The 13,880-nt window shown below is 45.0% G+C and overlaps 1 pseudogene; it reads right to left on the minus strand.

Moving 5' to 3' along the window:
* Window positions 1-234: 234 nt before the first annotated feature.
* LOC123379359 lies at window positions 235-4,398 on the minus strand (annotated as a pseudogene).
* Window positions 4,399-13,880: the final 9,482 nt, after the last annotated feature.

Raw genomic sequence — 13,880 nt, forward strand, 5'->3', positions numbered from 1 at the left:
TGATTTCAGCTCAGGCCATGATCCCACAGTTGTGGGATCGAGCCCTGTGTCCAGCTCCATGCTGATCATGGAGCCTGCTTGAGATTCTTCCCTCTCTGCCCCTCCCCTGCTTTCTCTCTCTCTCTCAAAAAATAAAACAAAATCATATATATGTATGTGTATACGTGTGTGTGTGTGTGTGTGTGTGTGTGTGTGTGTGTATAGAGAGAGAGAAAGAGGGCTACCCAGTCAGCTGTCCATCCATCCATCCTTCCCCATAGTCAATTTGCCATAGGTCCCTGCGGATCAGGGCACCCTCATTGTCGCTTTGAGCTTGCTGCCCATGATAGAAATCATATTGACCTGGCCTTGGATGCCACATTTGCCATTCTGGAATCCCAACATGACTATTGATATTAAGGATCCCAGTTCCACGGCATCATCTCCTACTCTTCTTCTCAGCCTACTGAAGACAGACCCCACTGAGCTACTCAGAGATGCTGCTGTCCCCTTTCTCAGTGAACCCCTTATTGCCTTAGTAAAGAGAGTGTCCTCTGGGCCCTTCTAGAGAACATAGTCAGGTGCTGAGCTCTTAGGTCTTTCATTCCCACCTCCTTGAAATGTCTTTCTTTCTTTTTTTTAAGTTTTATTTGTCTAAGTAATCTCTACATCCAACGTAGGGCTTGAACTCATGCTCAAGAGTAGCATGCTCTTCTGACTGAGCCAGCCAGGCACCCCTCTCCCTGAACTTTCTGACCTCTTCTTAAGCACTCTACCATGGAAGTCCTAGCATCTTGACCTCAGTTGTTGTAAGCCATCATCCTGCTTTACGGAACAGCCCTTGCAAAGTATTAAACCATATTTCAATTATTTCTTGCTGAATAACAACCCCCCCCCAAAAAACCTTAAAGACATAGAACAACAGCAATTTATCATTTCTCACAATTCTGCAATCTGGGTTAGGCTTAGTTGGGTGTCCATATGCTTCATGTGGTGTTTGCAGGTGTTTGTGGGAGAAGAAATATCCAAGGTGTCCTTTTCACTTACACAAATAGCACTTCAACTGGAATGGATGGAACACCCAGGGACTGGTCAGTTATCTCTCTTAATATGGTGTCTCCACATGGCTGGCTTGTACTCCCTCACAGTATGAGGGTCTCAGTGTGGTTGGACTTCTTACATACATGGTGGCTGGCTTCTAAGAGGGAGGAAATGGGAACTGCTGATCTTCTTAAACCTTAGGTCTGGAACGAGAACAGTGTCACTTCTACCATATTCTCTCTCTCTCGCTCTCTCTCTCTCTTTGAAAAGCACTTGTTAGTATTTAATGAACCTCCCTCTGTTGTGGCTTTAAGTTCCCAGGACACAGGTGCCCTCCACACCTTTAATCTTCTCCTTGGCTCTTCTACTGAAGAATTTGGCCTTCACGAAGACGGGCTGTTTGGGGAGCTTGTCCTTTCCCAAAACTCTGTAGTAGCCCGATCGCACCACATCGATGCGAGGACCAGCTCCTGTCTTGTTTTTGGCAGACATGGGTATGTCTGCTCAAGGACAAAGGTCCACAGTTGATCAAGGTTGACAGTTGGGTGGAAGCTCTGGTTCCTCTCTAAGTGGTGATGCTTCCTACCAACTTTTCCAAAGTAGCCTGGGTGATATTTGTCAAGGTTTATCCTGTCATGATGCATGCCACCAGCATGACCCTGGCCTCCTGGGTGTTTCTGGTGCTTGCCGATGTGGCCATGGCCATGGCTCACGTGGCCCCGAAGTTTCCAGGTCTTCCTCAGTCTGGGTGGCATATTGGCAGCCCAGACGAAAGAGCTGCCATATTCTGTTAGTTAAGGCAGGTTACAAGGCCAATCCAAGTTCAAGGAGAAGAGGAAAACAGACTCCGTCTCTTGATGTGAGGAGTGGCGTGTATATAGAGGAAGGGAAGGAATTGATGGTGACCATCTTTGGAAATTATCTACCAGAGACCAAGTCTAGCTATCCTTGCAAGATTATTGAAGGCTGAGGGGCACCTGGTTGGCTCAGTTGGTGGAACATGTAACTCTTGAACTCACCCTTACAGGTTTAAGCCCCACATTGGTTGTAGAGATTACTTCAAAATAAAATCTTTAAAAAATATATTGAAGCCTGAGTTACGGGACAGTGGTCCATGATGATGTGTTCCTTATTAGCCAGTCTTCTATTCTGCCATGCTGCCCCTCACTGCCATGTCCAAAACCCCCAAGATCTCTCCTACATATATTAGCAGGTCTTTCGATTCCTCTGATATGTAGCTTATTTTTCCCAGGTCTGGACTTAAGTTTTCCCACTCAGGATTTGCCAGGAACTGACCCTAGTTATTTGAGGAGGTAATGGGGGCAGGTTTTGAGGAGAATAAATGTCATCTTATGAGGTACCTGCTTCATGTGAAATTATTGCATAGTCTCAAGGAAAGGGGAAGTTGTTCTTCCTTGGCAAGAGGGCAGGGGTGGCTCTCCCACCCAGGAAAACTCAGGAGAATTTACGAGATAAAGGCTCTTAGATTTGTCTACCCTCATGTCCCTATCCCGGGTCTCAGGGTCCTACTCTTTCCTTGTCAGGACCTTGACTCTGACATAGGAGGTGGGCTAAAGTTGCACATTTAGACTTCTTTGCAACCATGCCACTTATCACCTTCCTGATCCTGGATGTAGTTTTCTACCTACTCTTTCCTACACCACAAGAGAAAGCTTTCATAACTGTGATGCCCACTGAAAGCCAAGGTTAGTACCAGTGCACGTGCTACCAGCAATGAGATCCCTACTGCCTTCACATAAGTGAGAAGAACCACCACAGACTCACACTCTGAAGGCCTTTTTTCTAGGACCTCTTCTGGTACTAAATGTCAGCCTATGTTCCCTAGATAATGAATTGAAGCCTGAATTGAAGATTGTATGCTAATGCTTTCTTGGGAGTTGCAATCCCCAAAGCCAGGGGAAAGGAGAAGTGAAACGGAGAAGGAAGGAAAGAAATACAAGCTAGCGCATCACTTCGCTGGCCAGGGTCCCACAAAAATCAAAGCCAGTTGTTCAGTCACGTGGGATCTCTTCAAAGAGGTCACACAGAGCCACCATGTCTTAGAATAGTCCATAAGAAGGAAGGATAGGGAGGAATTCACCTCTCAGCAATTTTTCATTTTTCATTGTCTAGTCTCATGGTCATGAACAGGGTCCTAACAGTCTGAGCTTTGGAATCGTGTGAACTCATTCCACTGGGCTGTTTCTGGGCAAGCCAGAGCCTTTATGGGTCCAGATGGGTCAGACGTGAATGCCAAAGCTTCTCTGATTCCACTATAGCAGGCTTACTCGAGTTCATGCCAAAGGCTAGCCTGATGATACTGAGGCATCCGGTAACGCCTGGAGATGGGGCAAGGATATTGACCGCTGGGAGACATCTAAACTGAGTCTGGGACAGTTAGGATAAAGACTAGCATTTACTTAGAATGAGATGGGAAGGATTTGAACAGAGTGACATGTCTGACAAATTTTAACAGGTTGACTCTGGCTGCCCAGGAGGGCACGGACAGAGTCAACTGCAAAAAGTCCAGGTATATTGACCAGGGTTGTATCAGAGAAGCAGAACCATTAGGAGCGATATAAAATTGAGGTTTTATTATAGGTATTTAACCTTACACAATTATGAGGGTTGGTTAAGCGGTTTCCACACAGTTGTTACTTGTGTATCCGGTGTTGAGCTAGAAATCAAAAAGGCGGTTCTGAAAGATGGACACGAAGTCGTGGATGTCAAGGTCAAACTGGACCCCTGAAGATGAACTGGAACCCACGAGGACAAGCTAGGCCTCCTGTTGGTCTCTCCTCACCTTCAAGCCTCCATTTTGATGACCAGTGATAGAAGCTGATGCCCTTCATAGACACACACAGTTAACCCTGGAGCTGGAGAAGTGGAAGGTAGAGGACCAGGGGTTGCTAGAGGTCATGTGGGCCTGGCTGCTGCCTTACGCTGACCAGGGGAGCCAGCAGATCGGAGAAAATGTTCATGAGCTACAGCAGCATCTGACCCTGTACCAGCCTTCCAAGAGTAAGCTTGGCCGCAGCCTCACTTCTGCCTCCAAATCCTGCCTAAATCTCTCTCTCGGGGGCAAATTCTCACCCAAAACTACACAAGAAAGGGAATTCTGGGAAACACAGTTCCAGCTCAGCCAAGCTGACAAAAACAAATTCCACCACACCAGGCAAGCGATTAGGATGGCTTGAACCCTAGAGTATTGGGAACAGGGGTGTGAGAAGTGCTTGAATTCTGGAGGTATCTTGGATAACCTCACTATTCTGAATCCATTTGCTTTCTGAGCTGGGGTGGTGAGTTCTGAGGGAAAATTAGCATGTGTTGCGTGAAAAGGAAATGTCCACCATTCACATCTACAGAGCCTGGGACAAAGGTGTAAATGCACCTGTTACATGTCTAAATATTAAAAAAACTCCAGGGGCACCTGGGTGGCGCAGTCGGTTAAGCGTCTGACTTCAGCCAGGTCACGATCTCGCGGTCCGTGAGTTCGAGCCCCGTGTCGGGCTCTGGGCTGATGGCTCAGAGCCTGGAGCCCGTTTCCGATTCTGTGTCTCCCTCTCTCTCTGCCCCTCCCCCGTTCATGCTCTGTCTCTTTCTGTCCCAAAAATAAATAAACGTTGAAAAAAAAATTTTTTTTAATAAATAAATATTTAAAAACTCCAAATGAAGACACAACCTATCATTTGAAATATATTCCATCTTTATAGCTTAATAGACCTTCATAATGACAAGATAAGAAATATGTGTAGACCTATAATTTTTATATGAGCGAAAATCTATCCAAATAAACGCCTTTCATTATCATACCACCTATCTGGGTGTTCTCGTGATGGACTGGAAATATTTGGACAAGGAATAAAGAAAACATATACATAATTAATAAATTATTTTATATTTATTCCATATAAAAGAGAGAAAGGGCTGGCCTGTAGCTCACAGCTAGACCATGTTATTGAACATGAATGATCTCACAGAATACCAATCTCAGATGTTACTCTGAGACCATGATAAGATGAGACAAAACAAGGCTACTTTATGTTTTGTCTTAACACAGACGACAACAAAGTCACTGTGCCTCCCACAAAATATCAACCTACCCTTTTTCCCTTCGCTAAAATGAGGGACTGCTACATCTTTTTTAAAAAGCTTTTTGAATGCTTATTTATTTATTTTGAGAGGGAGAGAAAACATGAGCAGGGGAAGGGCAGAGAGAGGGAGAGAGAGAATCCTAAGCAGGCTCCGTGCTGTCAGCGCAGAGCCCGAGGCAGGGCTCCAACTCATGACAAATCATGAGATCATAATCTGAGTCGAAATCAAGAGTCGGGGATGCTTCACTTGATCTTAGACAAAAGGCCGAGAAGCGATAATTGAGTCGGGGATGTTTAACCGACCGAGCCACCCAGGCGCCCCGAGTGCTGCTACTTCTTAACGGTTAGTTTTACCCTTGTGCTAGTCTCCTATCCCTATGGATAAGATTTATGTATTGAGATTCCCAGTCATAGAATTGCCCTTGCTTTTTAACATCCAGAACGTGACCACCTTGCTAGACTTTCCCCCAAGTCATTCACCACCAGGCCTGATCCTATAAAAGGCTATTTGTAGGGGCGCCTGGGTGGCTCAGTTGGTTAAGCATCTGACTCTTGATTTCGGCTCAGGTCAGGATCTCCCCTGTATGTGAGATCAAGCCCCACATCAGGCGGAGCCTGCTTGGGATTCTCTTCCTCTCTCTCTGCCCCTCCCCTGCAATACCCTGTGAGATATCCCATGATTCCCAGTGGTGTCACTTCTCACTGCAATGAATAATAAATCCAATGTGTTTATCTATAGGTGTGTTTCTACTGGTCTTTGGCTGAAGAGCATTAACATACTTAGAATATATTTTTCTTGATTTCTTTCATCAAAATTACTAATCTTTTTAAAAATTTTAAATATATATTTTTTAAACATGTATTTATTTTTGAGAGGCTGAGAGAGGCAGAGCACAAGCGGGGGAGGGGCAGAGAGAGAGGGAGACACAGAATCCAAAGCAGGCTCCAGGCTCTGAGCTGTCAGCACAGAGCCCGACGCAGGGCTCGAACCCACGAACCGCGAGATCGTGACCCGAGCTGAAGTCGACGTGTTTTTGTTTTTGTTTTTTTTTAATTTTTTTTAACGTTTATTTATTTTTGAGACAGAGAGAGACAGAGCATGAACGGGGGAGGGTCAGAGAGAGGGAGACACAGAATCTGAAACAGGCTCCAGGCTCTGAGCTGTCAGCACAGAGTCCGACGTGGGGCTCGAACTCACAAACTGTGAGAACATGACCTGAACCGAAGTCAGATGCTTAACCGACTGAGCCACTCAGGCGCCCCTGAAGTCGACGTTTTAACTGACTGAGCCACCCAGGCGCCCCTAATCTTTCTTTCTTTCTTTCTTTTTTAAGTTTTTATTTAAATTCTAGTTAGTTAACGTACAGTGTAGGTGCACCTTTTGTGCTCATGCTCAGTTCCTGGAAATCCCCTTGTGGCTTCTGAGCCAGCGTTGCGGCCAGGCCTTTCCTGTTCTGTTGGCCCGTAGAGGCTGCTCTGAAGGTGTGGCTGCTAACCCTCCAGGTGGCTCGTAGGGTATGGCCGGGATCTGCTCTATCCCTCCTCGCTCATGCCTAACTGCCTAACGTTAGTTTCAGGTGTACAATATAGCAATTCAACACTTGCATACATATAATACCTGGTGCTCATCACAAGTGTATTCCAATATTTCTTAATCATCAACATTTTCACATAATTTGTGTTCTTTTCGTTTAAAAAAATGTTTATTTGTTTATGGGGGGGGGGGGCAGAGAGGGAGGAGAGAATCCCAAGCAGGCTCCTCGTCGTCCCTGATCTCATGAATCGCTGAGATCATGACCTGCGCCGAAATCGAGTCGGATACTTAACCGACTGTCACCCAGGCACCCCTAATTTGTGTTCCCTTCACAGCATTGGCAAGCGATAGCCCATAGGCCACATCAGCCCTGCTGCTTGTTTTTGTAAACAAAGTTTTATTGGAACACAGACACATTCATTCATTTGTATATTGTCAATGGCTACTTTCATGCCACCATGGCAGAGTAGTGACAGAGACCATAATGGCCCACAGTGTCTAAAATATTTAGAGTCTATCCCTTTACAGGTAAGTTGGACAACCTCTGGTCTAAAAAAAAATCAAAATTAAAATGTAATTATTTTCCCAGTCACTGGAGCCTGGGGCTCTTGATCTTAGGGTTGTGAGTTTGAGCCCCACATTGGATGTAGAGATCACTTAAAAAGATAACCTTTGGGGCGCCTGGGTGGCACCGTCGGTTAAGCGTCCGACTTCAGCCAGGTCACCATCTCGCGGTCCGTGAGTTCGAGCCCCGCGTCAGGCTCTGGGCTGATGGCTCAGAGCCTGGAGCCTGTTTCCGATTCTGTGTCTCCCTCTCTCTGACCCTCCCCCGTTCATGCTCTGTCTCTCTTTGTCCCAAAAATAAATAAACGTTGAAAAAAAAATTTTAAAAAAAGATAACCTTTAAAATAAATAAATTAATTAATTTCCAAATATAATTATTTTCAAGACACAAAATTTGAATATATTTTTGTCAAAAAAGTAAGTAAAAATAAATACAAAAATTAAAAATAAAATCTCATATATATTTCAAAATTCAAAAATTACTCCAAAATGTTTACTTATTTTAAAAAATTTACCTATTTATTTTGAGAGAGAGAGAGCGAGCAAGCACAAGTGGGGGAGGGGCAGAGAAGAGGAGAGACAGAATCCCAAGCAGGCTCCAAGCCATCAGCACACATCCCAGTATGGGGCTTGAACCCATGAGCCATGAGATCACGACCTGAGCCGAGATCAAGAGTCGATCGCTTAATTGGCTGCGTCACCCAGGCGGCCACTCCAAAATATTTCAATCATCCATTAAAAATAAAAAAGCCAGGGGGCGCCTGGGTGGCGCAGTCGGTTAAGCGTCCGACTTCAGCCAGGTCACGATCTCGCAGTCCGTGAGTTCGAGCCCTGCGTCAGGCTCTGGGCTGATGGCTGGGAGCCTGGAGCCTGTTTCCGATTCTGTGTCTCCCTCTCTCTCTGCCCCTCCCCCGTTCATGCTCTGTCTCTCTCTGTCCCCCCAAAAAAATAAATAAATGTTGAAAAAAATTAAAGAAAAATAAAATAAAAAAGCCGGGGGCGGCGGGGCGCCTGGGTGGCTCAGTCGGTTAAGCGTCTGACTTCGGTTCAGGTCATGTTCTCACAGTTTGTGAGTTCAAGCCCCACGTCGGACTCTGTGCTGACAGCTCAGAGCCTGGAGCCTGCTTTGGATTCTGTCTCCTTCTGTCTCTGACCCTCCCCACTGTGCTCTCTCTGTCTCTCAAAAATAAATAAATGAAAAAATAAATAAAAAACCAAAACAAAACAAAAAGCTGGATGCCTGGGTGGCGCAGTCAGTTGAGCGTCTGACTAGGTCATGATCCCAGGGTCATGGGATTGAGCCCCCTGTCAGACTCAGTGCTGAGCATGAGCCTGCTTAAGATTCTCTCCCTCTCTCTCCCACCCCCCCCCCTGCTCTCCTTGCTCACGCTCTAAAATAAAAACAATAATACAAAGAATAAAAATTTAAAAAGCAAGCTATACACATTAGTATAACATTTTAAATGAAAATTTAAAGCTGATACATTGTTTTTGAAATTTTTATCGGATCTTACTAATTTTTTAAATTAGTGTTCAATATCCATCTAAACGCCAATAGAAAAAAATTGGTACTGTGCTTCACACATGCTACATCTAGATCTACGCATACCCAGGTGAGTAATAAGATTTGTTCAGTTGGAAAACATCCCTCAGCTGCCATGTGTAACTGTTGTGACTGCCAAGGTAATTTACGAGCATCTCCAGTTTTGAATTGAAACTGGAAGAGAAACAAGAAAATGGACACTAGGCACTCCTGGAAAATGATATTTTGTTGTGCCATAATTTATTACATTCATGCTATCAGAGAGAAAACTTTTGGCACAGCAATTAATTTGTCGTTCTCTTACCTAAGCTCTATCCTTCAGTCTCCTGCAGACGCTGAAGCCGTGTTTGTCTCTGATGTTGGCAGTGACACAACCCGTAAACCTTTACAGCAATCGACGCAACTCGCTTTTGTTTTGGAAACCCAGGACACAAGATTTTAGAGGCATTCTCTGGGGCCTGACTTGTGCTAATACTAGATGTTTATGATTTGGGTTGTGCTGTGCCAGTACTGAGTTTCAGATCCTGAGCAGCAGAAGCACTCATATGTTCTTTATCTGACGTGTGTTTGTGATACGCAGCGTTCTCTAAAACACAGGGCTTAGATCTAAGGACGGTAGGAGTAGTAAGGTCTCAGAAGTTGAAGGATATTTCACAAATTTTATTTGTGTCTCTTCGGTTTCTGAGTTTAGATCACAGGAGTTCAACTAGCGAGGGATATGTGGTATTTCAATAATAGAACCGATCAATAGCATTTACTGACAGATCCGATGTGAGGTAAGAAAGGGAGGAGTCAAGAATGACACCAAGATCTTTGACCCAAACAACTGGAAAAATGGAACTGTCGTTAACTGAAAGTGAAAGTCCTGCAGAAGGATGTGGACATTTTTTTTGGAGATCCTAAGTCTGAGATGCTTATTAGACATCCAAATAGAGATGTCAAGTTCAGGGGAGAAGCCAGACTAGAGACAAACTTCGAAGTCATCAGTGGTAGAAAAGCCAAGAGCTACCTGAGATCTCATAGGATAAGTGGAGAAAAAGAAGAAGTCCAAGGGCTTTTTACATTCCCCACCAGTTGTATCCCACACAAACTGGCCTCACCATGCAGACACTGTAGCAACTCACTAGAAGAAATCCGGGTGCTTGGATGTCAACATGGAGCATAGCCACCGGCTGGCCTGGACCATTCGTCCTTAGACCATTATTGTCAGTTTCAGCTGCTGCAACAGAATACCCTAGACTAGGTGGCTTATAATCAACAGAGATGTATTTCTCACAGTTCTGGAAACTAGGAAGTCCAAGATCAAGGTACCAGCAGCATTGGTGTCTAGTTAGAAGCAGCTTCCTCGTTCCTGTCTTCCCACTGTGTCCTCACTTGGTGGAGGGGGAAGGGAGCTCTCTAGGGCCTCTTTTATAAGGGCTCTAAGCCTTCGTGGGGCTGAGCCCCCATGAGCTAATCACGTCTCAAAGCCTCCACTTCCAAATACTGTCACGCTGGGGATTAGGTTTCAACATGTGAATTTGGGGAGGACATAAACATTGTCCATAGCAATTATATTAGAGAAAAACAAACTTCTACCTTGTTCAAGCCACTGAATAATTTCATTCTTATTGTTGCAGAAGCCTAGTCTTACCCTAAGTGGCAAACCTCACAAGGAGGTCCCTATACCCAACATAGCCCAGGAGTTGATGGGTGTGGCTCTTCATGCTGCAGGGAGGCGCAGGGAGCAGTGGGACATTTTCCCCAGTCACCTTGAGCAGAGTGGGTATGGCACATATCGCTGGCAGACATGAAGAGGCCTTGTGGTCTAGATGAGGAGGACATGGCAGCGAGCCACATGGACAAATGACTTGACACCAGATGGGAAAGAGGATGTCAGTATGGACAGATGACAAAGACTAGATGATCCTTCCACCTGTGTTTGTGGCTTAAAAACCTCCCAAGGGGCTCCTGGGTTAAGCGTCTGACTCTTGGTTCCAGCTCAGGCCCTGATGTCATAGTTTTGTGAGTTCAAACCCCACATCGCTCTGTGCTGATGGTGCGGGGCCCACTTAGGATTCTCTCTTTCTCCCCCTCTCTCTGCTCCTCCCCTACTTGCACTGTCTCTCTCAAAAATAAATAAACTTAAAAAAAAACAAAAACACAAAAAAACCTCCTAGAACTTAGATGCAGCCCCTGGGGAATGTGTGGGGCAGACTCTAAATCATTTGTGCTGCTACTGTTTACGGTCAACTTTAGCTTGTATGCTGGATCCCATCCCCACTCACCTACTCAAAGGCTTTGTTCCTGCAAGTTTCTCCTGCATCATCAATCTTCCCCTTTACTGTATTAGCCCCCAATGAGGAAAAAAAAAGGTAAATCTTCTCTTGACCCCCACAACCTTTTTAATTATCCTTTTGTTGTGTTCCAAATCCTCTAAATGCTTCCCTATACTGACTGACTCCCACTCCCTCACCTCCCATTCTTTTTTCCTTTTTTTTTTTATAGTTTGTGCTTTTTGTTTTTAAGGTTATTTTTTATTTTGAGAGAGAGAGAGAGCACACAAGCAGGGGGAGGAGCAGAGAGAGAGAGAGAGAGAGAGAGAGAGAGAGAGAATCCCAAGCAGGCTCTCAGCTGTCAGTGCAGAGCCTGACTCGGGGTTCGATCCCATGAACTGTGAGATCATGACCTGAGCTGAAATCAAGAGTTGGACGCTTAACTGACTGAGCCACCCAGGGACCCCTCTATCTCCTTTTTTCTCCTGCCCCCTCTGTCTTTAACCAACCTCAGTCAGGTTTTTCCTCATGCCAACCCAGTGCAACCACTCTTGTCTGGGTTACCAAACATCCATCCCACCAAAGCTCTTAGCAGGTTTTACCACAAATGATCACTTCTTCTTCTTCTTCTTCTTCTTCTTCTTCTTCTTCTTCTTCTTCTTCTTTTCTTGAAATTTACTTATTTTACTCAAGCAATCTTTACACCCACCGTGGGGCTTGAACTCACGACCCCGAGATGAAGAGTTGCTCTCTCTTCCAACTGAGCCAGCCAGGTGCCCCAGTGATCATGTCTTTCTTGAAGCCCTTTCTTCACTTCTGGTTTTCTTTCTAACCTCATTGCATCTTCTGACTCTCATCTGCTGGATTACCACTCCCTCCCTCCTCCATCCCATCCCTCATTTAGGTGCTTGCTCATGTGCTACCTTCTCGGAGAAGCCATCGCTGACCATTCCACCTAAAACAGAGCTTCTCCCATTATTCTCTCTCCCTTTTCCCTGCTTTATTTTTTTTTTTTATCTGAGCCCTTAGCATCACCTGCAATTATATTATCCATTTGTGTACTCCTATATCACCTGTCTCCCTCACCCCTAGAATGGAAGCTTTATGACAGCAAGGACTTAGTCATATCTGTTGCTGCACTTTTTTAAAGTAATCCCCACTCCCAATGTGGTACTCGAACTCATGACTCCAAGATCAAGAGTCACATGCTCTACTGAATTAGCCAGCCAGGTGCCCCTTGTTGCTGTACTCTTAAGGCCTAGCACTGTGCCTGATACTTACTAGATCGTCAATGCAATCTACTGAATAAATAACGGAAATTAAATCCAGTTATATGTCAATTATACCTCAATAAATCCAGAAAAATAATGTTTAAGGCAGAAAAGTAAATTACATTTGTGGTTTTTTTTTTTTCCAACGTTTATTTATTTTTGGGACAGAGAGAGACAGAGCATGAACGGGGGGGGGGGGGCAGAGAGAGAGGGAGACACAGAATCGGAAACAGGCTCCAGGCTCTGAGCCATCAGCCCAGAGCCCGACGCGGGGCTCGAACTCACGGACCGCAAGATCGTGACCTGGCTGAAGTCGGACGCTTAACCGACTGCGCCACCCAGGCGCCCCTCATTTGTGGTTTTTTTAAGTTTTATATTTGAATTTGTGGACCAAGAATTCACACCTGCAATAGAAACTGGTTCTAATTTTTGTCAACTCCCCCTTCTCCACCCCACACCTATACCATCATCCTTCACATGAAGATTTTCTGGAGATTGTGAATAGGAGGTAGGCGGTGACACTCTAGGAGAGCTGACCCAGTTAACGCTAAGTGTCCCCCTCTCTGGACTTTCATGGTACCCTAAGCACAGCACAATTTATTTATCTGTTATCCTGCCAATAGTTATTTCCTTTTCCTCCCCACCTTTTTTTAAATGTTTATTTATTTTTGAGAGAGCACTCACAAGTTGGGGAGGGGCACAAAGAGAGGGAGAGAGGGAATCTCAAGCAGTCTCCATGCTATCAGTGCAGAGTGGGATGCAGGGCTCGAACTCAAGAACTGTAAGATCATGACCTGAGCTGAAATCAAGAGTTGGATGTTCAACCAACTGAGCCATCCAGGCACCCCATCCCCTTTCTTTTTGATACTATGAACAATACTGCTAGAAAATTCTCTTTTCCTATTGCTCCTTAGGGTACACCCTGCTGCCGACACATGGAGGAAGACAAAGACACATGGAGGAAGACTCAATAAGGGAAGAGGACAAGTTCTGACAGGGTAGACATCAGCAAACACAGGTGTGTCCAAGTCAGTTCAGGAAACATCCATCATTGTCCTCACTTCAGTCTCCCAGCAGCTGATGACACTATTGACTAATGTGTCTCGCTCTTCTCTTGGCTTCTGTAAAACCACTCTCTCCTCTCTGCACTCTCTTGCTCCTGACTCCTCTGCAGGCATCTCCTTCTGACCAGACCTCTGTTGGATGGACTTCCCCTAGACTTAGGAGGGAGACACTGCTCTCCTCTCTCTATGGGCTTCCAAGGTAATATCACCCAGTCTTAGGGTATTAAATACTACATATATACTGATAATGTCCCCCAAACTCTATCTTTGTCCCAGACCTCTACTATAAGAGATATACAGACTAGAGCCCACTGCCTGCATAATATCTCCTCCTGGATGTCCCACAGGCATCTAGAACTTAATACAGGCATACCTTGGAGATATTGCCAGTTTGATTCCAGACCTCCACAGTAAAGTGAATATCACAATAAACTGAGTCAAATGAATTTTTTGGTTTCCTAGTTCATGTAAAAGTTACATTTGCACTACGCTGTAGTCTATTAAGTGTGCAATAGCATTGTATCTAAAAATACAA

The sequence above is a fragment of the Felis catus genome, chromosome C1, assembly GCF_018350175.1.
Source record: "Felis catus isolate Fca126 chromosome C1, F.catus_Fca126_mat1.0, whole genome shotgun sequence".
In the NCBI taxonomy this organism is placed as follows: Eukaryota; Metazoa; Chordata; class Mammalia; order Carnivora; family Felidae; genus Felis; species Felis catus.